Here is a 27,575-nt window from a genome sequence, read left to right as displayed (position 1 = left end):
TATTTGCTCAGCATGTGTTGATCACCTCACTGCCAGGCCCCTGCCTTCATGGTCCACGGGACAAATGCATATCAAGACATAAAACTCTAACACTCTCGACCACCCACTGGGCACCCTGCTGTGGAGGGAGTTGTTGGGATGCTGTGTCAGGAGCGCAGGGAGGTGGATAAGGAAGGTTATCAGGCAAGGCCTACCTGCATTGGTGACATTTGAGCCAGATGCCAAGGACGAGGTGGAGCTGGCAGATGCTGGGTGGGCAGGTCCCCCGAGTGTTCCCTGCAGAGGGTCAGCAGGCAGGCAGCTTCCTTGGCAGAAAAGAGCTTGGCAAACAGTTCCTTAAGCATCAATGTGGAATTTCAGGCTAAGTTGTTCTGGGTTGCTGATGCATGCTGTCCTCTGCACACCTGCTGGACCCTGGGGGAAGAGCGCCACATCTCAATTACTTGGTTTGAGAAAACCCAGGGCCCAGCTGTGAGGGGTAGACAAGAACAAGAACCACAGCATCTGCCCCTACTCCGTGGATCCCCCACCAAGCTTTACGCCCTTAACTGGATGCATGATGAACTCCCAAGGGTACTGTGTGATGCCTCTTCAGTGGAATCTGCAATCCCCTGGCAAGCATGTTCAGACTCTTCTAGTCCCTTCCTGTTCCTTCCTGCATTCAAGGGAATGGTTTTCCTGAATCTTATCACAGCATCATAGCACTTTGTGCCTAAAGTTATTTTAACAAATGTTTGCATGATGCATATCATTTACTATGTGCTTGATTATCTAGATTAAAAGGTACAGTAGTTCCCTTTATCCGAGGTTTCGCTTTCTAAGGTTCAGTTACCTGTGTTTAGCTGCCTTCCAAAAATATTAAATGGAAAATTCCAGATATAAACAATTCTTAAATTCTATTTTTCCTAAAATTTTATTTATCTATTTTGCAGTGTTGGGGATTTAACCCAGGGGTTCTCTACCAGTGAACTACATATTTAGCCCTTTTTATTTTTTATTCTGAGACAGGGCTTGCTAAGTTACCCAGGCTGGCCTTGAACTTACCATCCTCCTGCCTCAGCCTACTGAGTAGCTGGAATTACAGGTGTATCTAGCTAATGATTCACAAGTTTTAAATCACTTTTTTTAAAAAAATCACTTTTATTATAATATATTTTTATAATTATTTAGTTTTTCTATTAGCTGTCATTATTAATACCTTAGCAGGCCTAATTTGTAAATTAAACTTTCTCATAGGTGTCTGTGTGTGTGTGTATGTGTGTGTGTATGTGTGTGTGTAAAACAGTATCTGTAGAATCTGATACTATCTGTGGTATCAGGCATCAACTGGGAGTCTTGGAACATGTCCCGGTGGATAAGGGGGCACTACTGTATGGACCATCAATCATAGAGAATGAAACTGTGACTCTAAGAGGTTAAATGCCCCACCTACCCCACAGGCTTGCGGAGGGAAGGAGCTTAGAATCAAATATGTATTTTTTGACATTGTGACCATGTTTTTTTCTTTCTATGTGCAGTTGTTACCTTTGCAGATAGCAGTGAGGTATTAGTTTTGATTTTAGTTTGGAGTCTTCTTGGGAAGGGCTAGAACAATTGAAAACCTTCTCTATAATCAAATCCTGGGAATTATATAATTTGTGTCCCCCAGACCTCCTGCCGAAACCATTCTTCTCCTCCACCCTGGCGAGACCTGAGAGCTGCTGCCTGAGCAACTGTGCCTGGATGCGCCAGCCGCGGGAGTCCTGTCGTTATGATCTAATAAAGGGCGTGTTGTTCCCCGCTTGGCAGCAGGGCCGGTCGCTGTTCTAGCAGGTGGTGGGTAACTGGACCCAGGCCCTGGTCTTCCCACAGGAACTCCCTGGTCAAACCTTTGATATCAGAACAAGAGGAGAAAACAGTGACACAGGACACTTCCTGTCCCAAAGGGGACATGGCACAGGACACCTGAAACAACAGGAGGAAGAAAAGTTTCATTAGAGCTGCTTTGGGAAGGCTGGCCTCAGCCTGCCCTCCCTGTTACTGAAGATTTGGGCCTGGTGGGTAGTCAGTGGTAGCATGCTTGCCTCGCATGCCCGGGGCCCTGGGTTCAGGCACCAGCATTGCAGGAAAAAAAAAAAAAAAGATTTGGTAGGAGTGGGGCTGGGCCAGCTGGTTCAATGAAATTGTTTGGTGGATTAGCTGAGTCCTCTATGGCCTGGGATAGGTTTGCCACTGCATCTCCATTCCTGTCTTTGGGGAGGGTATGACCCAGTGATAGAGATGGACAAGGTGGGCAATAAAAATTTGTGTTAGTGAGGTTTAATTCTGAACAGAGAAGGTAGAGGGATATGGGAGCCCAGATGAAGGGCTGCTCAACTATCCTAGAGATGTCAGGGAAGGCTTCCTGGAGGAAGAGGAATCTAGGGCAGGACTTGAAGAATGTATAGGAGCTTGACCTTGCACAGTTGCACAGGCCTCAAATGTTCTAGGTTAAAAAGAAAAAGGAATGTGTAATATCAATTGTAATGCATTCTGCTGTCGTATGTAACAAATTAGAATAAAAAATTTTAAAAAGGAAGCCTAGGCTTAAGAATTTTCACAAAAAAATAGAAAATTAAAATGTCATGCTAGCCTTCTCTCCCAACCTGTCTCCGTCATCACGTTGTATGGGGCATGTGGAAAGGACTGAGATTTGATTGCTTGTCTGAGGACTAGATGCATGCAAATGAGAAAGCTTTTATCTTATAAGGTAAAATGCCTGGAAGCAAGACTCCCAGATTAAAATCACCCAACAGGTTTCGATGTTTTTAAGCTGATGCATATCCCAACCAGTAATGCACTTCAGAGCCCTGAAATGTACCTACCTGAGAGCTGCAAGCGCCCAGTGAGTTGTTTTAAGCAGTGGAAATTTCAAAAGATCTGGAGGTTTGAATATTTTAGTCATAACCTCAACTCTGCCAAAGACTATCCATAAGATCTTAGATAAATCACATCATTTCAACCAAAAACGAGAAAGCATTCTGACATTTATCTATTTATCCATCCATTATTTTAATTGTATTTCCAGCCTTTTACTTTGAGAAATTAAAAACCTATAGAAAAAGTATAAGAACAGAGAGCAGTGTCGTGTGTGGACATGTGCAGATAAATGCACTTGCTTTGGCTGGGCCATCTGGGAGTAAGTGGCAGACATGACATTTCCTTCCTAAAGTACTTCAATACGCAGCTTCGCATTCTCCTGCCCAACCACAGAGGAAATACCAGCTCAGGAAGGGTAAGATCGATCTAGTACTTTTTGCCAATATACAGTCCATATTGAAATTTCACTTAAGGTCTCCATCATGTTCTCAGTTATTATTAGTTTTTATTTTAGATCCAGGCTGATCAAGGATAAATATGACATTAACTTGTCATGTTTCTGGTGCCCTTTTATGGAAAATAATTCTCCAGCTTTTTTTCTTTTTTCTCTCAGGAGTTAACACTCTGGAGGAGTCTGGAATAGTCATTTTGCAGATTATGCAGTTTGCTTGTTCCGTGGTTGGCAGTGTCTGGGTGCCTCCTGGGTGCCGGGCTCTGTGCTGCCTGTGGAGACACCTCGGAATCAAGGTGGCCATTTTTTTCTTTTGGCACCAACCGTCTAGTGGGAGAGCCTGAGGGTAAATAAGAAAATTATAGTAAAAAACACTATGAGGACAACAGACAATTCCTGGTTGGACATGCATCTGCTCTAAAACATAAATAAAATAGGGCTCGAGATGAGACAGGAGTGGAGAATCATGTAACTCTGGGTGGGAGGCGGGGGGTGGTGGGGGAAGGGGGTGGCTGGGGGGTGGGTATCTTTTTCTTTGTTCCGATGCTGGGATCAAACTCAGGGCCTCGCACATGTTCAACAAGAGCTCTACCACAGGCCCACCTCCAGCCCTGTGTTAATTTTGATGGGGCAACTAAGGACCATCTCTCTTTGAGAAGGTGATAGTTGACACCCAAAGGATGAGAAAGTACCAACCAGGCGGCAGGGGTGATGCAAAGGTCCAGAGGCTGGATGTGATGGACCTGGAGGAGGAACTGGACCACTGGGACCGTCTGACTGTAGACAGGGAGGGTGGAGTGGGGGAGGAGTGATATGAGGCTGGTGTCATGGGCAGGGCTAGATCATGGTGTGACTTTTCCCTCTAGTTTTAGGTGCAATGAGAAGCCCCTGGAGAACTGATAAAGGGGACAGTTAGGGGCTGAAGCACACTTACTTTATAAGGATCTGACTGATGGAGGTTTGAAGGATCTCTCAGGGTGATTTCCAGGTTGGAATGAAATCTTTAAAAAAAAAAGTTTTATAAATTCAAAGGAGAATTTGCAAGAATTTAGAGAAATCACAAAAGATGATTTAAACATCCTGATTTAGCCGTGTGCAGTGGTGCAGGCCTGTAATCCCAGTGATTTAGGAGGTCGAGGCAGGAGCATCGCAGATGCTGTCTTAAAATAAAAATAAAAAGGGTTGGGACAGAGCTTAGTGGTAAAGTGCCCCTAGGTTCAATCCCCAGTACCACAGTAAGCAAACAAATAAAAAATTCAATAAAATTTCCTGATTTATGTGTGTATTTGGGGTTACACTTGAGTAATTCCAGATGTGTGAACCTCTTGGCCTTCCCGAGGGGTTGGTGGGGACACCTCTTGTTGTGTGTCCCCCCCCCACCCCCTTTGGTGCTGGGATGGAACCCAGGGCCTTAGACATGACAGGCAAGGCCCTACCACTAACCACGTCCCCTGTCCCTGTTGTCTCTTCTTGTCTAGGGTTTGTGCGCTTTTTCAGTGACATCATCGTGACCCAGAAACAGCACAGTGGTCCCATTGCTTCCCAGCCATTTCTAATTTGGTCCTGGGCTGGCCTCTAGGGAATTGTGCCGCCTGCATCTGTGGCTCCTGCCTCCCACCCACTCTCCCTGCAAACTTCTCCTGTAGGGCCCACCTACATTTTCTTCAGATCCTTCAAGTTGACCGTGATGGAACTAAATCAAGCTTAAGAGGAAACAGGTCATCAGGCCCAGTGGAGTGCCCACCTGTTCCCGGGCAGGCCTGCTGAAGCCCCAGGCTCATGGCCCCAGGGCTGGTGCTGGTTGGCTTCCTGCCCGGGCTCAGCTGCCCAGAGACTAGAAGGGTGTTCTCCAGGTGTGGGAGGGCCACCAGGAGGCTGGCAAACAGCTTTAGACTTCAGAATCAGAAAGGAAACAAAGCCAGTTTGCAGAAGGAAGTCCTGGGGCTGCCACAGTGCAGGCATCTTTCCCCAGAGGCTCCAGCTTTGGGTGGGTTGTCGCACATTTAATTTCCACTCTTGTGTTAATTCCTGTGTGTGTGTCCACCGTGAGGTGTGTCTTCCTCACTGTTCTTCTCATGCTTTTGTTCAGCCCATGCTCACCCAGTGCTTCTTATGTGGGGAGCAGAGAGGAAGGCCCTGAGGAGGGGGTCCCAGGGGTTGAACAACCACAGTTCAGCCCTGCACAGCTACGACATGGCCCTGCAGGCCCCGGGTGCTCATTGGTGCCTCCTCATGGGTCACCTGGCCTCCATGCACAGCAGGCCTCTCTCAGGCTCTGGAACGTTCTGTGCTTCCTGCTTCTTTACAGTCTTTGCACCTGTTGTTCCCTCTGCTTCAAAACTTTCCCTGTCACACCTCTTTCAACCGCCAGTTGCTATCCCCAGAAGCCTTCCTGCCTGCCCTCCCTCTTGTCCGACAACCTCATTCTGCACCTGTGTGAAACTGTCCCCTTCCTTCAGGGTCCCTAGTTCCATTCTGCAGGATGCATGCCTGTGTTAGGTGTGTTTGTTTGGTTGTTGTTTGTCTCCCCGCGACAGGCAGGAGCATGTCTGTGGTTGCTCATCTCGTAACCCCGGTGTGCCCTGTGCCTAAACTCTGGGGGTAGGCCTCTCTGGAGGACCAGTTACAGATGGAAGCTCAGGAAGGGTGTGCAGTGTGGGTGGGGGGTGGGGTGGCTTCTGTCAAGTCTGGAAAGCAAGGGTGTTTCCAGCTGGCACGAGCAGGTCTGTCCTACTCACCCATGCTTGGTAGACTTGAAATCATCCAGGAGAAGCTGAGATGCTGAGCATCTGAGAGTGTTTGGAGAGACAAGGCATTTCCTGTCATCCTAAAAAGCCAGGATGCAGGACATCCTAAATAAAAGCCACCTGTTTACCTTCAGACCTGGCTGAAGAGTCTTCCTCTTCATTTTTACTGACCATCTCCGACTCTTCTCCTTTATATCTTGGGTCATACTGAGATTTTTCTGGAGAGATGCAAGGGGTGCATTTCATTTTTCTGTTCTATGTCAAACTTCAGCTAGAGAGAGAGTTCTGCAATCAGAGTTTTCCCTTCTCCGTTCCCTTGTCAGCACATTGCTCTGAAAGAATGTCCCATTTCATTGGAGACCCCAGACAGCCTCAGCATGAGCCCTATTCCACATGGATTGTATTTATTTTGAAATGATGCTAGGCAAATACACCTCTGTGTCCCCATGTCCCTAGCAGGTCCTGCTGAACAAACTTTTGAATGACAACTTAGGGTCCATGTGGCAGCAGGTAGGTTGCTCAGGAGCTGGCAGGGGATGTGGTAGCTGCGGAGTGGGTGGAGAGACTATTTTGGGGTGGTCCCAAACTGGAATCCAAGCATCAGTGTCCAAAGCGCTTCTCCTTTACCTTCCCATAAGAATAAAATTCAGCAGCATGGATCAGAGGTCAGAGACCCAAATGCTGCAAAGACCAGGAAGGCGGGGTTCCCTGTTAGTTGAAAATTGCACTCTGTATTTAACCCAGTCCAGAGAATTTTTGATGTCCCCAAGAAAAAAATGATGACTGGCTTTCAACAACAGACTTCCTGGGTGGTCACACATCTTGGTTTCTATTTGGGTTGTTGGATGTTTGGGAGTGGGGGCTATGTTGGACTACACCAAAGCTTGTGCCCACCTAAGAGGGCAGCTGCCTCTCTGAAGGCCACTGTGGCCAGAGGAGGCTACAGACCCAATACCACCAGATAACCTGCTTATTTTCATTTTTGTGTGTCTTTTGAGATAGAGTCTCAAAGTGCTGCCCAGGCTGGTTTTAAACTCCTGGTCTCAATTGATCCTCCCAGATCAGCCTTCTGAGTAGTTGGGCCTTTGGGCATGCAACTGTGCCTGGCAGTAATCTGGTTTTTGAAAGAGTAGTCACATATCTGAATTTGTGTGTAAAATCTTCTGATTTTTAAGTGTCAATGACCAACTTATGTATTGAAAAATTTTTGTGTCAAACAAAACTTGTTTGTGGATTTTACTTTGCCTGAGAGTTGAAAGGTAGCAGACCCTGGGCCCCTGCAGGATAGGGCATCTGAAAGCTTTCACCTTTTAGATGGCAGAACATAAGCCAATGCAGAGGAGCGGGAGAAGGTTTAATCCCCAAGAAGAGCTCAGGGAAGCTGCATGGGCTGGTGGAGGGATGTGGGCTTTGGCCCAGAGAGGCCTTAATTTGGACCCCAGTTCTCCTGTGCCTGAGCATATGAGTGGCCGGATCCCTTCATCTCACCAAGACTCAGCTTTCCGTGTGTTAAATGGGAAGAGTGGCAACTGATTGACAGAGCATACCAAGGTGCGTCACAGAGGGCTCAGCATCTGTCACCCCAACAGGTCTCATCTTTAATGTGCCCAAACTGAACTTGCCCTGGTCCCCAGTCCTGCTGGCATTATATAGCCCCGTGTCATTCCCAGTTGTGACTTGGCTTTCTCCTTTGATATATAGGCTGGCTAGGTCCTGTGCCATCTCTTTCTGCTGGTTCTCTTGAATTCCTTCCTTCCTCTTTATTTTCTCTGCCACCCCTGCTCCATACTCAATACATTTCATATGGATTATGTTCATCATTTCTGTAGTAGCAGCTGCTTCCTCCCACATCACCTAACATGTGTCTCCAAGCCGCTTTCCTGAAGTGCACCTCGGCTTGTGGCAATGTTTGGATTGCTCAAATCTGTTCATGGTGGCTCCCTAGCCTGGCCCTAGGAGAACCCCACCACCTCACCTCTATCCCCTTTCTCTATCCTCTCAGACTCCCTGCCTCCCGGCCTCACCCAGGGCGCCCCAGTCCCTCCTGCCTTCCTTCGGCTCCTCTAGCTTGCTGTCTTCTTTCCAGGGTTGCTGCGACTGTTGCTCCTGATTCTTACCACGTTTATGTCCCCCCTTACACCCAGGAAGCCCTCACTCCTCCACTGGGTGTCTGTCTCAGAGAAGCTTCTGTGGTTCCTTCTTCTCTGCTCTCATCCTCCCTTTACCCAGAGGTAATGGATTATTTCTGTATAAACCTTGTGTCTGTCTGTCTTTCCTATTATACCACAGTTCTGGAATGGCGGTGTCTGTGCATGTCGTGTGTTTATACCCGTGTGCAGAACACGTGTACAGTGTCTTCTGATACAACCCCTGTCCCGCCTGGTATGCTGTGGAAGGCTTTGCCATGTAATCTCCCCGAGCTTGCCTTTTCCGTCAGTAAAATGTGGATGGCGATCATGATATCCTCATCCTCCCTGTGGAGGGGATTAGACAAGGAAGTACATGGCCTGGCGCCTGGTGCCCAGTGCCTGGTGCAGAGCTGTGTGTATGAAATGGGTATTGCCGTTATGATTGTTTTTAGTCTAGCAGTGCTTCTGGCACAAACTGGAGAGATCTGTGTTTCTGGTGATGCTTTAGGGCCATCTGGGGAGGTGTGTTAGACCCCCCTGGGGTCCTTCCTGTGCTAACTTTTACATGGGTTATTGGTGGAGGAAGAGACTGATTAAATAGGAAGACCCCACCCCCAGTCTCCTCCTTCTTTTGCCTGCCTTGAGTACTTCATTATTGGGTCTATTTGTTTGTTTGTTTTGCTTTAAATATGAGAAATGAGCAAGATAGCCTGCTTGTGTCATGGACACAGCCTCTGGTCCTGTGCTGCTGTGTCAGGGCAGCTTTCCCAGACCACCCCCGTGTTATTTCCTTCATAGAATCTCTACCCATTTGTAGCCCTGTGATCCTTTCCAGAATGTAAGTTTCATGAACCTTGGAATTGTTCGTTGTAAGGAGAAGGAAGGGGAGGGAAAAAAATCCCCCCAAACCTGAAAAGGCCCTTGAATATACTATAGAAGTTCAGGATTTTATTCTGCTGCCATCTCTGACTTGGGGATGGGAAACTATAACCCAGGAAGGCAGCTCTGTCAGCATCAGTGTCATCTGACGTGGTTTCTGGTAGGTTCTCTTAGTTTCACACAGATCTTTCTTTTAACTTGGCTCTCCAAGAGACATGCCAAGGCTTCTCATCCCATTTCAAGGATTTTTTGTTGTTGTTGTTTTCTTCCTTGGTCCTCTGGTGGCTGCTCTGAGCACTGGCCCAACTGCAGCCAGGTCAATTCTGGATGCTCTAGATCCCAGGCTGGGAATGATCGCTGTTCTGATTGTTTTTAGTCTAGCGTCAGTTCTGGCACAAGTGAGAGAGAGAGCTGTTTCTGTAGTAGAAATCGTAGTGGGTAGTAGAAACAGTAGCAGCCAGCACTTGCCTGTGAAGCTTGCCACGCGCTTGGTGCTTTACATGTATTATTTCATTGCATTTGCACAGTAATTCAACCAGGTGAGGACTCTTCTCTTCCTATCTCATGGAACAGGAACTCGGGTCTTAAAGAGCATCCTATTAGCCTAAAAAATCATAAAATGTACAAATATCCGGGTTGACGTGTGATCCGTGTGATCTGTTTTAAAGCCACGGCTCTGCTGCTGTGCTGCCGAGCTGCTCAATATTTCAAATCGTGGAGTTTTGGCTTTGGGACATGTTGTGGGCAGGGAGAGAGAAGGGGAAGGAAATGTTGCAGATTTATTTTCCTAATTTTACTTGGCTTAGGCTAATATTAAAATTATTTTGAGCACTCCACTGACAGAGGCGGAAGAAAGAGCCCAATTCGATATTAAATATTTGCAATGGAAAATTCACAAAGTCTCCCTGAATGAAGAGATTTCCGAGGAATTCCTGGGAGACCCATTCAGCCAGTTGTTGCCTTCTGCAGCACGCTTCCTGTGCTCCCTGCACTGTTCTCAGAAATGAGCGGGCCTGACTTTGAAGTGCTGGGGTTATGCCCGGCTGGAGGCTGAGCCGTGCCTTGGTTTCCCTGGCAATGTATGAAGAAAGGGGAGAGGGTTGCAAATGGCACTTAAGGGCCTGGCTTGTAATTCTGTGATTTATAAAAATTACATTAAACCAGGGGGCTCCAGTCGGGGGGTGGGTTCTTTGACATGGAAGCAGTCACGGTGGCTGATGCCAGTTGAGCATTTACAATGGGCCACGCAGGACACCAAGCCCTTCACATGCTCTGACTCTTTTCATTTTATTATTTTTATGGTGCTAGGGATCGCACACCAGGTCCTCCTCCTGCGTGCCAGGAAAGCGCTCTAACACTGAGCTACACGCCCTGCCTGTTCCCTCCACTGCCTGTCTAGCTCCCTCTGCTCTCCGGGTCTTAGCTTAAATGGCCCACCTCAGACAGACCTTCCTGGATCTCCATGCAACTTATCCCAAATGGGCCTGTGTTAAATGTTCTAACAACCTGTTCTTTTCCTTCAAGACATATGTCTCACTGAGCCACATCCCCAGCCTGTGTCTCAACTTATAATTATAGATACACGAGTAGAATTGTTTTACATCTGACCTCTCCCTAAACTCTGAGCTCAATGTAGAGACTGAGCTCAGAGTTTAGGGAGAGGTCAGATGTTCTCATCTTCCCAGATTGCAGTAGTAGGTACTCACTAAATATTTGTGAACAAATGCATTCTTTTTTTTAAATTTTTTTTATTAGTTGCTCAAAACATTACAATGATCTTGACATATCATATATCATACAACAAATGCATTCTTTACCCTCTCCACAGATACCTAAATCCTCTGGGGTGATAGATCCCGCTATATTTAATATTTACAGTTGGATGAAGCTTTCCCCCATCCCTGTCCCTCACAGCCACTTCCTCAGCATTAATCCCACTCTCTGCCTCACAGATGGACGGTTCTGTTTCCCCCACACTGGCTGCGGAACTCAGGCTCAGAGAAGGGATCTGCCTTGACCCTTGCTCCGTATGCTCAGGCCAGGGGAGACAGGCTATTGTTTTAAGGGGTTATTCCTGAGTAACTGGCTATTTCCTGAGTAACTTAGGGTTCCTGAGAGCCATCTATCAAAAAACAAAACAAAACAAAAAACTTAGTTTTAACCAGGTGCATGCATATGGTTCAAGCAACTCAGGAGGCTGAGGCAGGAGGATCACAAGCATGAGGCCAGCCTGGGCAACTTAGCAAGACACTGTCTACAAAAATAAAATAGCTGGGTGCAGTGGCACATGCCTGTAATCCCAGTGCACAGGAGGCTGAGGCAGGAGGATTGTGAGTTCAAAGCCAGCCTCAGTAATTTACTTACTGAAGCCCTAAGCAATTCAGTAAGACTCGGTCTCTAAATAAAATCTTAAAAGGGCTGGGGGTGTGGCTTGGTTGTTAGCACCCCTGGGTTCAGTTCCCAGTACCTAAATAAATAAATGAAAATAAGGAGAGTTGGTTTTCAACCACTAATTCAGTGGGCAGAAGAGGCATGTGTCTGCAGACCCATCTCCCTCCCCGGCACACCCTTCGTCTCATCCCCTCTCGAAGTGTTGTGTGGCACTGAAGTGAATAAATGTTTCACTGGGTAAAACAGAAGGAGCTGGAAACATCAAACCAGTAATGCTTTTCATCAAGTCAGAGCGGGGGTATGGCAGGAGCCAGGATGAACAGGGAGCTCGCATTTGAGGTCAGAGCAAGGAGGAAAATGCCTGCTCCAAACATCCCACACCCTGTGACCTTCCACTGGGCTCTAGACCCCGGGCCTCGATCCTGAGCTGCCACTCTGGATAATGAGACCAGACATTCCACCCAATTCCCTCAGGTCTGGCTTCCTCCTCCTCTCTCCTTCCCTCTCATTGACAGACACAGCTCGGCTCTTCCTCACTGGGCTCTCTGTCATCCATATTGGCTTTCAGCTCTCCAAACCCGGCATCCTGTGGACACTGCAGTTCAGACAAATAGCAGGATCATCAAAGAGGGGAGCATGAATGAAAAACTGCTTTATGACATGCCTTCAAAGTGTCTTTTTAGAAGTTCAAAGGATGCAGAGAGGAGGCAGGGGAATCAAAGAAGAGGAGGGAGAGCAATGAACTCTCCAAGGAATTATTGGGGTTTTCATTGTATATTTTCTATGACGCTTGTGATGTAAAAATCAAAAGTATTCCCAGCCCTCAAGGGTTCTCTCTGAGTAGATCTGATGCAAAAAAGGAAGCAAGCCACCGTGCTGGGGGAGGGCTTTACTCCCGCATTCTAAGTCACCAATTCTGTGTCTGCATTTCCTGTTTAGACCTCGATCGAATGTTTTGACCTGGGCAGACTGTATCCAGAGATGGAGATTGAATGCTGCTTATGTGGTTCGATGGAGCTGAATAATTTAGTCCGTGCAGAAATCCCCCATTACCTCTTCCATTTAAAGATGAGCTAGAGTCCAGCTGTAGCTATGGATATGCAGAGTTTGGAATAAATCTGGCATAGAGCATAAGATCCCAGAGACTTCTGTTCAGATAGATAGGAGAGCTGAGATCCTGCTTGAGGCTGCATTGGCCCTAATTGGTATGCCACTGAGCTACATGCCCTGCCTATTCCCTCCACTGCCTGTCTAGCTCCCTCTGCTCTCCTGAGTTCAATCCCCATATCAGTGGCAACAGCACTGATATTTCCATGCAGCAAGACCTTATGTCTCTCCACACACCCAAATATTTGGGCAGCTAGCACAGTTCCTGACACAAACAAGGTCCCTGAATGAAACGAATGAATGGCCAAACAAATGAACAGCTTTGTTTGCAGGACCCTGGAGTAGATTCTTTCATGGCTTTTCTCCTTGAGCTAGTCAGGGCCAGAATGAGGGCAGGTTTGATATTGAGATTTGTTTTGAGATTGGGTCTCACGGCAATCCTCCCACCTCAGTCTCTTTAGTAGCTGGGACTGCAGGCACATACATGCCTCTGCATCCATCTGTTGGGGATTAGGTTTCAATTGCTGTCCTGGTCAAGTTTGCAAAGGATTCCAACTGGAAGGAACAGTTACTCCAATTTAAACTGGAATGAGATGGAGTTTTTTTTTTTTTTTTATGAATATATATATTTTTTTAGTTGTTGGTAGACCTTCATTTTATTTATTTATATGTGGTGCTAAGAATCAAACTCAGTGCCTCACACATGCCAGGCAAGCACGCTACTGCTGATCCACAGCCCCAGCCGTGATTAATATTATTGAACCTTGGCTGGTTCAAGAGGTTCAGACAATTCCTTAGGATTCTTGCTATCTCTATCTCTTAGCTCTATCTGCTGTGATTTAGCTTTCTGTTTTCAGACAGACTCTCCTCTAAGGTTGCCAAGGCAAAATAAGTATTGCTTGATGGTCAAGAACAAAGACTCTGAAGCCAGAAATAGCTCTGGTTGGAAGCCCCATTCCATCACTTACCAGTCATACAACTAGAGACAAGTATTGTAACGATTCTGTGTCTGTTTACTTGTCTTTGTTTCTATTTTATTGTTTTAATTTTTGATGCTAGGGATTGAATTTGGGGCTTCATTTATGCTAACCTTGTGCCCTACCACTGAGCTAAACCCCCCAGCCCCAGTTTCCTTGTTTTTTAGTTGGAAATGACGACACTGGTGATAGTCACAGCTGAAATTTATCGAGCGCTTGTTGGTGTGTCATGTTCTTCACGTACATACTCTCACTAATTTTCACAACAACCTATGAGATAAGTACTGTTATTAGCTCCATTTTATAGATGAGAAAACGAAGGCCCAGAAAATTTTATTTTTTTTTTATTTTTTTATTTTTTATTTTTTTAATATTTATTTTTTAGTTATCGGCGGATACAACATCTTCGTTTTGTATGTGGTGCTGAGGATCGAACCCGGGCCGCACGCATGCCAGGCGAGCGCGCTACCGCTTGAGCCACATCCCCAGCCCCCAGAAAATTTTAATACTCTCTGTTCCAAGGTAATATCTTTGGAGCCAGAATTCAAACCCAGGCAATCTGTTTTCAGAAATAGTACCACTGACCTTTAAATTCACCTCCTGTAATAGAACTTCCAACTCATGGGAATTAATTGGAATAATGTATATAAAGACACTTGAGGCAGTTCTTCACATAACTGTCATTTAATTTTTTTCTCTCCTCCTCCTTTGGCACAGGGGTGCTCTACCACTAAGCCACATCCCCAACCCTTTAAAAAAATTATCATCATTTTTTTTTTTGTATTGGGGATTGAATTCAGAGGCACTCAACCACTGAGCCACATTCCTAGCCCTATTTTCTATTTTATTTAGAGACAGGATTTCACTGAATTGCTTAGTACCTTATTTTTTGCTGAGGTTGGCTTTGAACTTATGATCCTCCTGCCTCAGCCTCCCAGGCTGCTGGGATTACAGGCGTGTGCCACCTTGCCTGGCTTTTTTTTTTTTTTTAATTTGAGACAGGGTCTCATAAGTTGCTTAGGGCCTTGGTAGGTTGCTGAAGCTGGCCTTGAACTTGTGATCTTCTTACCTCAACCTCCCAAGTCACTGGGATTCCAGGAGGGTGCCACTGTACCTGGAGCTGGAAAAAAAAGAAAGAGAGAGGTAGAGAGAGAGAGAGAGAGAGAAACTCCCAGTAATTGTAGTTGGACACAATAACTTTATTCTATGTATTTTATATGTGGTGCTGAGGATCGAACCCAGGGACTCGTACGTACTAGGCGAGCGCTCTACCACTGAGTCACACCCCCAATCCTATCAGTGATTTTGACCTGCAGTTTATGCTCTTAGTAACATTAATAGAGATGAGGGATTTTCTCTTTCTAAGAGTTTCGCAGAACTAGCTGGGTGTAGTGGCCTACACCTGTAATCCTAACTACTCCAGAGGCTGAGGCAGGAGGATTGCAAGTTGAAGGCCAGGCTGGTCAACTTAATGAGATCCTGTCTCAAAATTAAATGAAAAGGGGACTGGGGAGGTAGTTAGGGCACTTGCCTAGTTATGTGAAGCCCTGGGTTCAATTCCCAGTACCACAATAAAAGACAAATAAATAAAATTAAAAAGGGCTGGGACTCTGGGGTGGAACACTAGCCTAGCATATGCAAGGCCCTGGGTTCTATCCCAGGCACTTCCCTGCCCCCCAACCCCTCCCCCCAAAAAAAAACCCCACCCAAAAAGTTCTGTAGAACACTCAGGACAGGGTCTTGTTGACTCCTTTGTGGGGCATGTCCACTGGGAGGCAGTCATTATGGCTAGGAGATTGCAGGTTGTCCTGAGCCAGAATGGTTCATATGTCCACCCTGGGTTTGGAGATAGAGTTGGCACCTCCTGAACCACATCGACTAAAAAGTGAAGGAGAGTTGTTCCTTCTGAGCAGTAGAGTAGCTAGGAATGTTGAGAGAAACCAGAGGACCCCCCAGACAAAGTATCCACAGCAGCCAGAGAGTCTGTCTGGATTTCCCCAGGAGACCCCTACAGCTGGTGAACTCAATGTGAAGGAGGCCAGAGGGCCTGCCTCCACGTCCTGTGGAGTCCTCTTGCATGGAGTAGCAAGGGAAGAGGGTTGAATGGGTTGGAAAGAAGTGGGTCTCTCACCGCTGCCTCACTGGGTCTGCATGCGGAGAGGTCAAGCCCGGAAGTCCACTGCTAGTTCCCTGAATGTGCAGGAGGGTGAGCAGGACATAATTACCCAAATGGCGTGTGGGTAGGCCCTAAGGCCATCCTGTGAGAAGTGCTGGGCCAGCATTCGCAACCACTAATGATGCCCCTTACGGCCTTCAGGCTGCTCAGAGATGGCGCCACCAGCCCTGAGGTCCCTGTTCCCATGGGCCTGGGTGAGTCAGGCCCCCACCTGATTCACCAGACCCACTTCCTTTAATTCCTGGTGGTCCCACCCACACAACCACCACACCCAGGTTAGCACTGACCAGCAGGGCCAAAATTAGCTTCTGAGGCAAAGTGGGAATCTTGGTCCAAGACCCTGTGGGTGGTGGACGAATTACAAAGGAGCCCAGAGATAGAGTCATCACTTTACCAGTTTCCACTTAAATCCCTACCACCATTCAAGGGCCACCTATGCTGCTGTAGGTAGGAGATGCTGCCTTCAGGGCCTAGGGAAGCAGCTTGCTCCTGCCAGCCATTAGAGACGGTGGAAATAGGACTGGGCAGTGGGCACCACATGAATACCTCCCCAGGAGGATGCTGGCTTCCTTCCTTCCTTCCCAGTGTTATTTCCCAGGCAAGTTATTCCAAAGACAACTTCTGCCCTACCACGCCTTCCCATCCTCCATGTACCAATGACCTTGCTTAGTAAGTTAATAAAACTGGGACCATTGACTTCACAACTCCTCTCTGTCTCTTTCTCAGTTCTTCCCTGAGACCCTAGAACTGACTTCTCCTGCAAACTGGGCACTTCATCTACAATATTTCTTCTTTCTTGATTATGTTTTCAACCCGTCTGAACTGACTCCCTCCTTTAAACTTATGCTAAAATGACCCATCCTAAAAATAACTACCTTAACTCTTCACCATCCCAGTAGTTTGAAAGAGAAATTTGTTGTTTATCTTCATTTCTTAATCCCTATTACAACGTGATTTCTGCTTCTACCATGGCACGGGAACTGCCCCACTGGGCTTACCACAGCAACTCAGGTCTTCAAATGTTGAAATGGTCCATCCCTATCAGCAAAACCAATTATGTGCCTTAATATTTGATATTTGTTAATAATTCATATATGCTAATGCATAAATATATTATGCATACTATAAAATATAAACCAAAATAAATATTTTAAAATATGATTTAAATATAGAAGTTAGGATATTTTCCCGACAGATAGTCTCTTGCATAGAAAGTCTCTGCATGGATAATCTCTTTGGCCTAGTTACTGATTTTAATATAATTGTTGCCAATTTATTGATATAACTTAAGGTGATAAAATACTTTTTTTTTTTTTTTCAGTACTAAGGATTGAACCCAGGGTCTCATGTATGCTAGGTTCTACCATTGAGCTACATCCCTAGACTTTTTTAAATTTTACTTTAAGATGATGTCTTGCTCAGTTGCCCAGGATGGCCTTGAACTTGCAATCCTCCTGCCTCAGCCTCCAGAGTAGCTGGGATTACAGGTATGTGCCACTGTGCTTAACTAGTAAGTTCCAAGTGTACAACTCAATGAGTTTAGACAAATATTTATTTATTACCACCAGAGGTGTAATACAGAATGTTTCTCCAATCCCCCCAATATTCCTCACCTCTCTTTGCAGTGAACCCCTTACCTCTATTCCTGGTCCCCAGCAACCCACAATATGTTTTTTTATCAGTGCAGTTTTGCTTGTGCTAGAGTTTCCTTTGAATTAAATCACAGTAGGTATTTTTTGATGTCTGGCTTATTTTCCTTGCTGTGATGTTTTGGGGACTCACTCATGTTGCTGCATATATTGGTATTTTGTTTGCTTTAGTTCTTCCACAGTAATCTACTCTATGAATGTCCCATAATATGTTTATTCACTTACCTATTGATAGACATGTAAGTGGTTTGTAGGCTTTGGCTATCGTGACAAAGGCTGCCATGAACTTTAACACATAAGTCTGTAAATAAATTGTTTTTATTCCTCTTGGGTAAATACCTAGGAATAGGATTTCTGAGTCATGTAGTAAATGTATGTTTAATTTTATAAAAAAGACTGACAATCTGTTTTGTAAAGTTCCTATACATTTTGCATTCTCATCAATACTGTATGAGGTTTCCAGTTGCTCCCACAGCCTTGCCAACACTTAATATTGTCAGCTTTTTTTAGTTCTTCAAGGAAATGGACAGTGGTTTCTCATTGTGTTTATTTGCCATCAATAGTTCCTCTTTCATGAAATGTGTCTTTTTATCCACTTTATTTTTATCAAGTTCTTTCTTCATGTATTTGAGTTGTGAAAGGTCTTGTTATGCATACATCTTTTTAAAATGTGTGTATTTAAGGGATACAACACAAAGTTATGTGATATGTTTAGATAATAAAATGGTGAAGCAAATGGATGTATTCATCATATAACAGTTATTCTTTTTCTTTCTTTCTTTCTTTTTTTTTAAGGAAACAACAACTAAAATTTACTCATTTAGTAGGAATCCCAAATGCAGTATAGTTTGATTAACTATGAACTTGATGTTGCATATTAGATCTCTAGACTTGTTCATTCTTTTTCATGTTTGCTACTTTATATTCTCTAACATTTACTGTCTCCTCACACCAGTATTTTATTCTCTATTTCTGTATATTTAACCTCTTTTTTTTTTTTAAAAAAAAAAGGTGAAATGGCACAATATTTGTCTTTCTGTGCCTGGCTTATTTCATTTAGTATAATGACCTCCAGGTTCATTCATGTTGTGCCAACTGGTGGGATTTCTCTCTTTTTCTTAAGCTGAATACTATTTTGTTGTGTGTATGTGTGTGTATTCTATATGTCTTTTATCATATATATGTTTTGCAAATATTCTTCCCATTATGTAGGTTGGTTTTTCTTTTTCCTTTTTTGGGGGATGCGGGAGGGAGGCAGGGGAAGCAGTGTCCTTTGAAGAGAAAAACTATGGTTTAATTTTGATGAAGTCCAATTTATTGATCTTATTCTTTTAATGGTTTGTGTCCTTTTAAAACAAATCTTTGCCTTACCTAAGTTTATTTAGCTTCTGTCCTATGTTTTCCTCTCAACTACAACTTAGCTCTTTCATTTAAGTGTATGATAGATTTTGAGTCAGATTTGTTTGTGGTGTAAACTAGGACGTTTCTCTGTTTTTGCAAGTGGCTGTATAGTGCCTATACTGTTTGTTCAAGGGTCCTTTTGCCATTGAACTACCTTTGCATTTTAGTTAAAAATCAGTTGCTCATAAATATATGAATCTATTTCTAGAGTCATTGTGTTCCATTCATCTATATGTCATTTTATCCCCCAAAGTCTAGAAATCAGAGTGCACTCCTCTAATTTTTTAATTAAAATTGAGTAGCTCTCTCTGCTCGTTAATACATGCTTAAATCTATCAACTTGCTATTCGTTTCCTATTTATCACGTCTGCATTTTTTGTTCCTTTTTTCTCCCTTCTGGATTCTTTTGTTCATTATTTCCTTTTTTAACAACTCTATCGAGGCACAATTTACATACCATAAATTTCACTTCCTTTAAATATACTACTCAATGAGTTTTAGTGTATTTCCATAGTTGTGCAACCATCATGACAATCCAGTTTTAGAATATTTCTATTATTCCAAAAAATTCCTCTGTGCCTGTTTGTTGTCAATATGATTGCATTTTATCTCCTTTATTGAGTTAATTAGCTGTATTTCTTTTTATTTTTTGAGAAAGTCTTCTAGGATTTTCAGTGTAAATCTTTATCACAAATTGTCTGGGAGTAATATCATACCACTTAATATACCTTAACACACCTTACAACAGTGTATTCCCACCCTTTCCTGCTTCTTGGCCTTTTTACTGTTGTTATCATTAATTTATTTCTACATGTGCTATAGACCCCTTAAGACATTGTTACCGGTTTTCCTCTAAACACTCACTTCTCTCTCTCTGGTTTGTTGTTGTCATTGTTGTTTGGTACTGATGATGGAACCCAGGGCCACTTTACCACTGAGCTACATCTCTAGCCCTTTTAATTTTTTTTATTTTATTTTGAGCCAGTGTCTCATTAATTTGCTAAAGCTGGCCTCAAACTTGTGATCCTCCTGCCTCAGCCTCCCCAGTAGCTGGGATAACAGGTGCTATGCACCACACCCGGCTCCCTTTAATATTTCTGATAATGGTGGTTTGTTTGTTATGAATTCTTTCTACATTTGAAAATTTTGCCTGTTTTTGGAGAATACTTGTGCTGGGTGTAGAATTCTAAGTGAATAGTTTCTTTCTTTCTTTTTCTTTTCTTTCAGCACTTTGGTTTGTACTGGTTCTGGTGAGAAGTCTGCTGCCAATTTTTATTCCTCTTTGTCCTTTTTCCCTGGCTAAATTAAAAAGTTTTCTCCCTGTCACTCGTTCATTATAACCAGTGTAATACCATATGCCGTGGTGTAGTCTTTTTTGTTTCTCTGAGATTTCTTAAGTATATTGTATCTGTGGGATTTTAGTTTTCATCAAACTTGGAATATTTTTTGGCCATCATTTTTTTTTTTCAGATATATTTTTTACCCCCTACTCCCATCTTTTTGGTTCTTACTTTGCTTTGTTTGGTGCTGGGGATTGCTCAGTTGCCCAGGCTGGCATTGAATTTGCAATCCTCCTGCCTTAGCTTCCTGAATAACTGGGATTACAGGTATGTGCCACTGTGCCCAGCTGGTAAATCCCAAGTGACAACTCAATGAGTTGAGACAAATATTTAAAGTTTTATAACTACTACCAGAGGCATAATACAGAATGGTTCCCTAATCCCCCCAATATTCCTCATCTCCCTTTGCAGTGAACCCTTGGGCATGCAAGGCAAGTGCTCTGCCATTGAGCTACAACCCCAGTCCCATCTTCTTGGTGTTTAGATTCCAATTAGAAGTATCTTCGCCTATTTAATGTACTGTAGCTTCCTGATATTCTGCTCATTTTTTTCAGTGTTTTTTTTTTTCCTATCTATATTTCATTTTAGGCTGGGCACAGTGGCGCACACCTGTAATCCCAGCAGCTCAGGGGGCTAAGGCAGGAGGATCAGGAGGTCAAAGCCAGCCTCAACAAAAGTGAGGTGGAAGCTCAGTGAGGTGAGATTCAGTGAGACCCTGTCTCTAAATAAAATACAAAATAGGGTAGGAATGTGGCTCAGTGGTTGAGTGCCCCTGAGTTCAATCTCCAGTACCCTCCCACCCACCCACCCCCAAAAAGGAAAAAGAAACAGGGCCCACACAGAACCCATCTTGATGAGGATGGCAGTGGTGGCCATATCCAGATTGTTGTGCAGTAGGAATGTTCTGCAAACACAGACCCAACTCAGAGCTGTAAACTACAGAGTCTGTTTCTGGTGGTATTAGAAAGGTCTGGGATGGATTTGGTGCTCGCTCCCAGTCACTGACCTTGGTTCTCTCGCTCTAGGGCAGTTCTGTGAATAGCCACATATTCTTTAGTAAATTTCCTTATCTACTTGACTTAGCCAGAATTGCCTTCTTTTTTCTACAAGTGAGAGTGCTGATTGATATGTACAATACCTGGATGTGTGGACACTTCAAAATAATGAGTCCCAAACAAAACTCACTACATTCCCCCAAAGACCTACATCTCTTACATTCCTCACCTCCTGCAGAGACCCTCAGCACTTACTGGATTTATGCAACTGGAAACCACAGAGTGACTTGCCATTCCTCTTTATCCTGGTGCCAAGTATTCATCAAGAAAGGGCCTGCCAGCCGAGGTGCCATAGCACACACCTGTAATTCCAGTGGCTGAGGCAGGAACATCACGAGTTCAAAGCCAGCCTCAGCAGCAAGGCCCTAAGCAACTCAGTGAGACCCTCTTTCTAAATAAAATACAAAAAAAAAATGGGCTGGTGATGTGGCTCAGTGGTTGAGTGCCCCTGGGTTCAATTCCCACTTTTAAACAAAACAAAACAAAATGCTAAAGAGAAAAAGGTCCTGCCTCCTCTGCAGGCTCTGTGGCTTCTCACCTTGATCTTGGTACAGCCTCAAAGCTGGTCTTCCTGCCATTCTCCTACAGACATGCAGAGAAAGAAACTGAGAAGGTCCCATATGGCTTGTGAGGGCAAAGATGAGGACAAAACAGAAAAGGCAGGGAGGTGGGTGAGAACAGATTGAAACTGGAGAAAGTCATGCTTAGCATAGGAGAGAAAAATCTCCCACCAAGGGTTTGAACAGAGAAAGAGTAAAAAATACAATTCAGTACTCCAGCCCCCATTCAGTACTCGTTTTACACGGATTCCATATGTGCATGTTCGCTTACTTGCTGAAATTTATTTGTAACCCCCAACATCACTCATCATGACACCTTTATGGTCATTCTCAGTCATGCTCAGAGCACCAGAAAACTGAGTTACCTGATGCATGTGATCCTGTGGAGAGGGTGAGGTACTCGGCCTGCGTGTCTCAAAGTGCTGGGGATCAAAGCCAGAGCCTCCTGCAAGCTGGGCAAGCGTTCTTCCAGTGAGTTCCATCCCAACCCTCAGTTCTCAGACTATGATCAATTGTCCTTTTAGTGGTCTTTGGCCACGTTTTCCACATTTTTTTTGTGTGTGTGTGTGTGCTTTTTTTGGGGGGAAGGGTGCAATTTTGCTGTTCAAAATGGTCCTTAAGTGTGGTGCTTGGTGTTCCAAACTCAAGAAGACCGTGATGTGCCTTATGGGGAAAACCTGCATGCGAGGTGAGCTTCCTTTAGGCACAAGTTCCAGCGCTGTTGGCTGAGTTGAATGCCTATGAATCAATGCTATTGATTAAATAAGATGTCTTTGAACAGAAGCACACATAAGGCAAGTCTATATGTTGAAGAGTTGACAAAAATGTTTTGACTAGACGCTCACAGGAACCTCATCTGGTGTTATCCCTTGTAGCATTGATTTAGTATTCCCTAGTTTAGTGTTTGTGGTGACTCTATAAAATAAAAGTATTGCCAATGATGGAAACTGACTGGGTTTTTTGGTTCACATTCAGTCCCTGGCTGCTTAACAGTGCTTAATATGGGAAAGAGGAAGTGGCTTCATTTTATCCCCAGGTGAACTTTTCTAGGAAATGATGGTGTCAGATTCAGTTACGGAAGCAGTAGGAGATAAAATATTCTAAGAGATGCCTTACAGGGAACTAGCTTCTGTAATTGTGGGGTTGGGTAAGTGATCCGAAAAATTCGCAGGGCAAGGTCTCAGGAAGGGAAGATCTTATGGGCATGGCTGAAGCATGTCGGAGAGCCAGAAAGGGAGAATTTGGGGGAGGAAAAGCCACTGTGGATACCCCTTTCAAGGGCTCAGTTCCTTTTCAGGGCTCACCTCAGTGGTTTGAGCCCACCAAAGATCATCTCCCTGTTTGAATGTCAACTGATTAGGGCCTTTAATCACATCTATAAAATCTCTTCACAGCAGCACATGGATTAGGGTTTGATTGCACAATGTGGAGAAGGTATCTGTATGATGAATAACGATGGCCACCCCTCTCTGTCTTTGTCCTCTTATCTAAAGTCCTTACATCAAAACAGCACAGAGAGGCACCACATATAGGCTTTAAGGCAAGTTAGTTTCTAGGAGTGGATGCTGAGTTATGCATGAGTGAAGTCAGATGATTTCATCCACAGCCAGGGGGGTTCCACTAGACTCCCGTCTCTTTCCTGGGACAAGGCACCATTTCACACGCCTTCCCTGTGAAGGTACTTGGAGCATCCTCATTTTACAGGTGGAGAAACCAGAGTACAGAGAAGTTAACTAACTCTATTAAATGACGGAACCAAGATCTGAACCCAGGCAGGCTGGAGCCAGAGACGATGCTCTTAATCTTCACACTGTGCTGATCTTAAGCTGGCACTGAAACAGTTAAGTTTCTCCATGTTTAAAAGGGTGGGGTCTGTACAAGGACCACATGGTCCTTGTTTTTGTGGCAATAGGAGGTCATATACCCTTGTTGGGGATATGGTGTCCCTTGTAAGCTCTGGAATCTTAGACTCTACTTCAGAGGCTTTTTGCATGTGCCACTTAGAGTCCCCTGAAGTATGTAAACCTCAAAACCATGCCGATTCTCCATTTGTCCACCTTTGGGCTTTATTCCACAAAGTCACCCAGATTTGTGTTCTGAGGCTTCAGCTCCATCTCTAGGTGAGCTTCCCACCGAACCTTCCTGTCACTCTGCCCTACTCGTTCATGCATCTAAGCAGCCAGTGTTTCCACATTTACTGTGCACCAGGTACTGCGGCAGGTGTGGAGGATGTAGCCACTAAGGGGATTAACTCTCAGCACTTTCAATGTTTACGTTCCCATGTCCCAGAGAAAAAGCCTGGGGAGCAGGATGGCTCCATAAACAAGCCAGGCCCACCATGCCCTGCTTACTGTCTTTGCTCCTCATTCAGCAGATATTTGCAAGAGTATATGGTTTTCCTTTGGTAGATGAACATATTACACCACATTCACATCAGTAAAAGTCCCTCTTCATCAACCTCCTTACCTCTTTCCCCCATCCACCTCCCACTTTACTCCAAAGATGACCATTCTAAGCCATCTCCTGTTTACTTTTCCAGATCTTTCTCCCATGCATTTATAAACAAATAGGATTACATTGTGTTTGAAAATATTTATAATTGTACATAATAGTCATTTCATAATGCTTATTGATGGCTGTCTGGATGAGCCGGTTTGCACGTGTGTTTCTCCCCAGTTACCTTGCTCCCCTCCCTGATGCTGTACCCTTCCCAGGTAGCCTGGCTCAGCAGATAAGGAGAGTAACATCTGAATTCTTGTCTTTTTCCTGTGAACCACATTGGCTGAATACGGTCCAAGGTCAAGATGGCAGCACAGCCGGGTTTCTGTTGAGGGATCTCTTCCTGGCTATCAGATAATCTCCTTCTCACTGTGTCCTCATGTAATGATGAGAATTTGATTGATTGATTGATCTGGGGATCCTTCTCTTCTATGATATCAGTCCTATTGAATTAGAGCTTTACCCTTATGATCTCATTTTGCCTAGACCTTATCACCAGATAGAGTCAGATGAGTGGTTAGTATGTGAATTTGGAGGGACACGTGTGTTATCCATGATGTCTTTCCTTACCTCAGAGCCACTGCACACTGAGCTGGGATGCTCCAGTGCTCCTGGGTGAAGCCTCCGTCCCCAGTGGGTGTGCTCTGGGCTGTTTGTTGACACACGCATTTCTGAGAGAAGAACCACTTGCCCTGAGATTTGAGGGAAGCTGAGGGCCTCCGAGTGGCTTCCATCACCAGCATTCCATTTGAATTAGTGGAAACTTCAACCACCACTTTGTGAATGGTTCCAGATGTGTAGGCTTGGGGAGAACAAGATCTCTGGAAAGTCATCTTAAAATTGAAAGTTCAATTACACTTGGGGTGGGGGACAGTTACCATCACTTAAGGATCAAAGAAGGGGAGACGGTACCATCATAGGAGGCCTCCAGCCGGTTTACATGGTGGGGGTGGTGGCTCAACCTGCGACCTGATAAAACAAGTGGATTGCTGAAGCCAATTAATGAAGCTCATCCCTTGGCTCAAATCTTGGTTGGTTTTAACGGCTCAGAAGGACAAAGAACGAAGGAAATAGAGTCCACACAGAGTTACTTAGAAGAAACAACAGTTCACTAGGGGATTTAAGGGCTTTCAAAGGAGGAACTGTCAAAGGCCCACACGGAGATTCTGTTGTGGGGACAGTGAGTCTCCAGAGACACTGAGAGAGTTTCTGCATTGGTTCAGACGCCGGGATGAAAGACTGGGAAGCAGGGCTTTAGGGTAGATGGCACGGATGACGTTTGTGGAGGAAATATTGGGGGAAATGAGCTCCTGGCTTGATGTGGTGAGAATGCTCGTAAGCCGGTCATGCACGACGACAGCATGTATTACCCAGCAAGGAGCGGCTGGCGCGATACCATGGAGCTGTGTGGCAAAGGGCACTGCAGAGTTAGGTCTTCAAGGAGCAGAGAATTGAGTGAGAGGAGGCAGAAGGCCAAGGAGGTGAGGCTGGCTGCCTGCTCTCCTTGTGGGTTGACCTCGAGTCACCCTGAATGTGAACTTAGGAGCAGTTGTTAGTGTGAGAAGTTCATATCAAGAAGTGGCAGGAAGGACAATTATTGTGCACCGTTGGGCAGTGAGGGAACCATTCTGGTTATGATCCTTGTAATCAGACAAACTGCAGCACTTTCTGCAGGCAATTTATAATCTTTCCAAACCTCAGTTTTCTCATCTGTAAAGGTGGATAAATATAGTACAGTCAGCCATATCCATGGGTTCCACAATCACAGATTCAACCAACCATGAATGAAAAGTACTTCAAAAAAATAGCATCTGGAGCTGGGGATGTGGTTCAGTGGTAGAGTGCTTGCCTAGCACGCCTAGGGCCTTGGGTTCAATCTCCAGCATTGTAAAAAAATTAAATAAATAAATAAGCATCTGTACTGAACACGCACAGACTTTTTTATGTCCTTATTCCTTAAACAATATAGTGTAATAATTTAATAGCATATTACAAGTAATCTAGAGATGACTTGAAATATACAAGAGGATGCATATAAATGTTATGCAACTACTGTGCTACTTTATATAAAGGATTTGAACATCTGAGGAGACCCACAGGTGTCCAGAACCAATTCTCCTTGATACTGAGCCATGACTAACTCCATCCACCATGTAGGGCTGTTGAAAGAACTAAGTGGAGAAACACCTGCAAAGGGCTGGCTTAGTCATGGTAAATGCTTAATAAATGTTAGCTCTCATTATCATGGTTAAGCAAAACAACTTGTGCCCTTATGATAAGGAAGGATACTTATTTTATTTTCTCAAGTCTGAAAGAATAGACACGTGGAGAAAGAAATGACTAGAACGCAGGGGCAGTCCAATGGATTTGGGCCAGAGTCACTCAGGACAGGGCATGAAGAGTCCTCAAGCAGTGGCAGAAGTATTTTCAAGCTAGGAGGCTTGGATTGAGCAACATGGATATGGGGTGGCTGAAAGGGAGAAAAGAAAGAAAAGGAGGGAATTTTATATCCCTGTTACCCCGACTATCTCCCACCTGGGTATAAAGCAGCCACTGTGTGCAGTATGCCCCGTTAGATATGGGATGGCATGGAAATGGATGGGCCCACCAGTGCTCCCATGGAAGTCACTAGACACACTGTCAGGGTTGACTTTGCATCACTAGGTGCAGCAGTGATGTAAAGAACTAAACACAGCACATGGGCAGGGTCACAAATCCAGCACAGGCCTAGTTCTGTCCCGTTGAAGGCCTCTGGAACTTTATCTCTAACAAATTTAAATGCTACTTCTCCTACTGCACTGTTCTAGGTGCTCCATACACACCAATCCCAGAGCTTAGTTCCGTTTCAGAAGCATGTAAATAGGGAGATCATTCAGGAAGCTTCAGTGATATCTCAGGTGAAAAGGGATGAGCTGGGGAGTGGGCAGTAGGATTGCTAAGAGGGGACATATGCAGAGGCAATGACAAGATTGAGGAATACAGGGGAGGAACCCCTTGGTTCTAGCCTGCATGACCAGAAGCCTTTTCTGAGGAGCTGGGGCACACTGAAGGAATTTGGACTAGTGGTTCTCACATTTTGGAGTGTTTCAAAGTCAACTGCAGAGATTGTGAATACTGCAGATACCTAGGCCCCAACCCCATTCCTGCTGAATCTATGCCCTCCAGGGCAGGGCTAGGAATCTACCTTTCTAGCAGGTATCCCAGGGGCCTCTTCTGAAGGTGATCCATAAATCACACCTTAAGCTGATCTAGAGAAAATAAACATTCTTAGCTTTGGTCCTACAGAAAGCAGAGCCAGGCAAGGGCTCAGGTGCTAATACATCTGGACAGTGAAACTCCAGGATGGGGTGAGCAAGGCACAGGAAGATGCAGGAGG

General features: G+C 44.8%; 1 long non-coding RNA gene across 2 annotated transcripts in view; it reads left to right on the top strand.

Moving 5' to 3' along the window:
- Positions 1-27,575, top strand: part of LOC124103641 (uncharacterized) — a 127,565-nt gene that overhangs the window by 16,149 nt on the left and 83,841 nt on the right. The window lies entirely within an intron of this gene.

Source organism: Marmota monax, unplaced genomic scaffold (assembly GCF_021218885.2).
Source record: "Marmota monax isolate L192 unplaced genomic scaffold, Marmota_monax_Labrador192_F-V1.1 WCK01_AAM20220418_F8-fsc00006, whole genome shotgun sequence".
Taxonomy (NCBI): domain Eukaryota; kingdom Metazoa; phylum Chordata; class Mammalia; order Rodentia; family Sciuridae; genus Marmota; species Marmota monax.
This window is presented reverse-complemented; position numbering and strand designations above follow the sequence as displayed.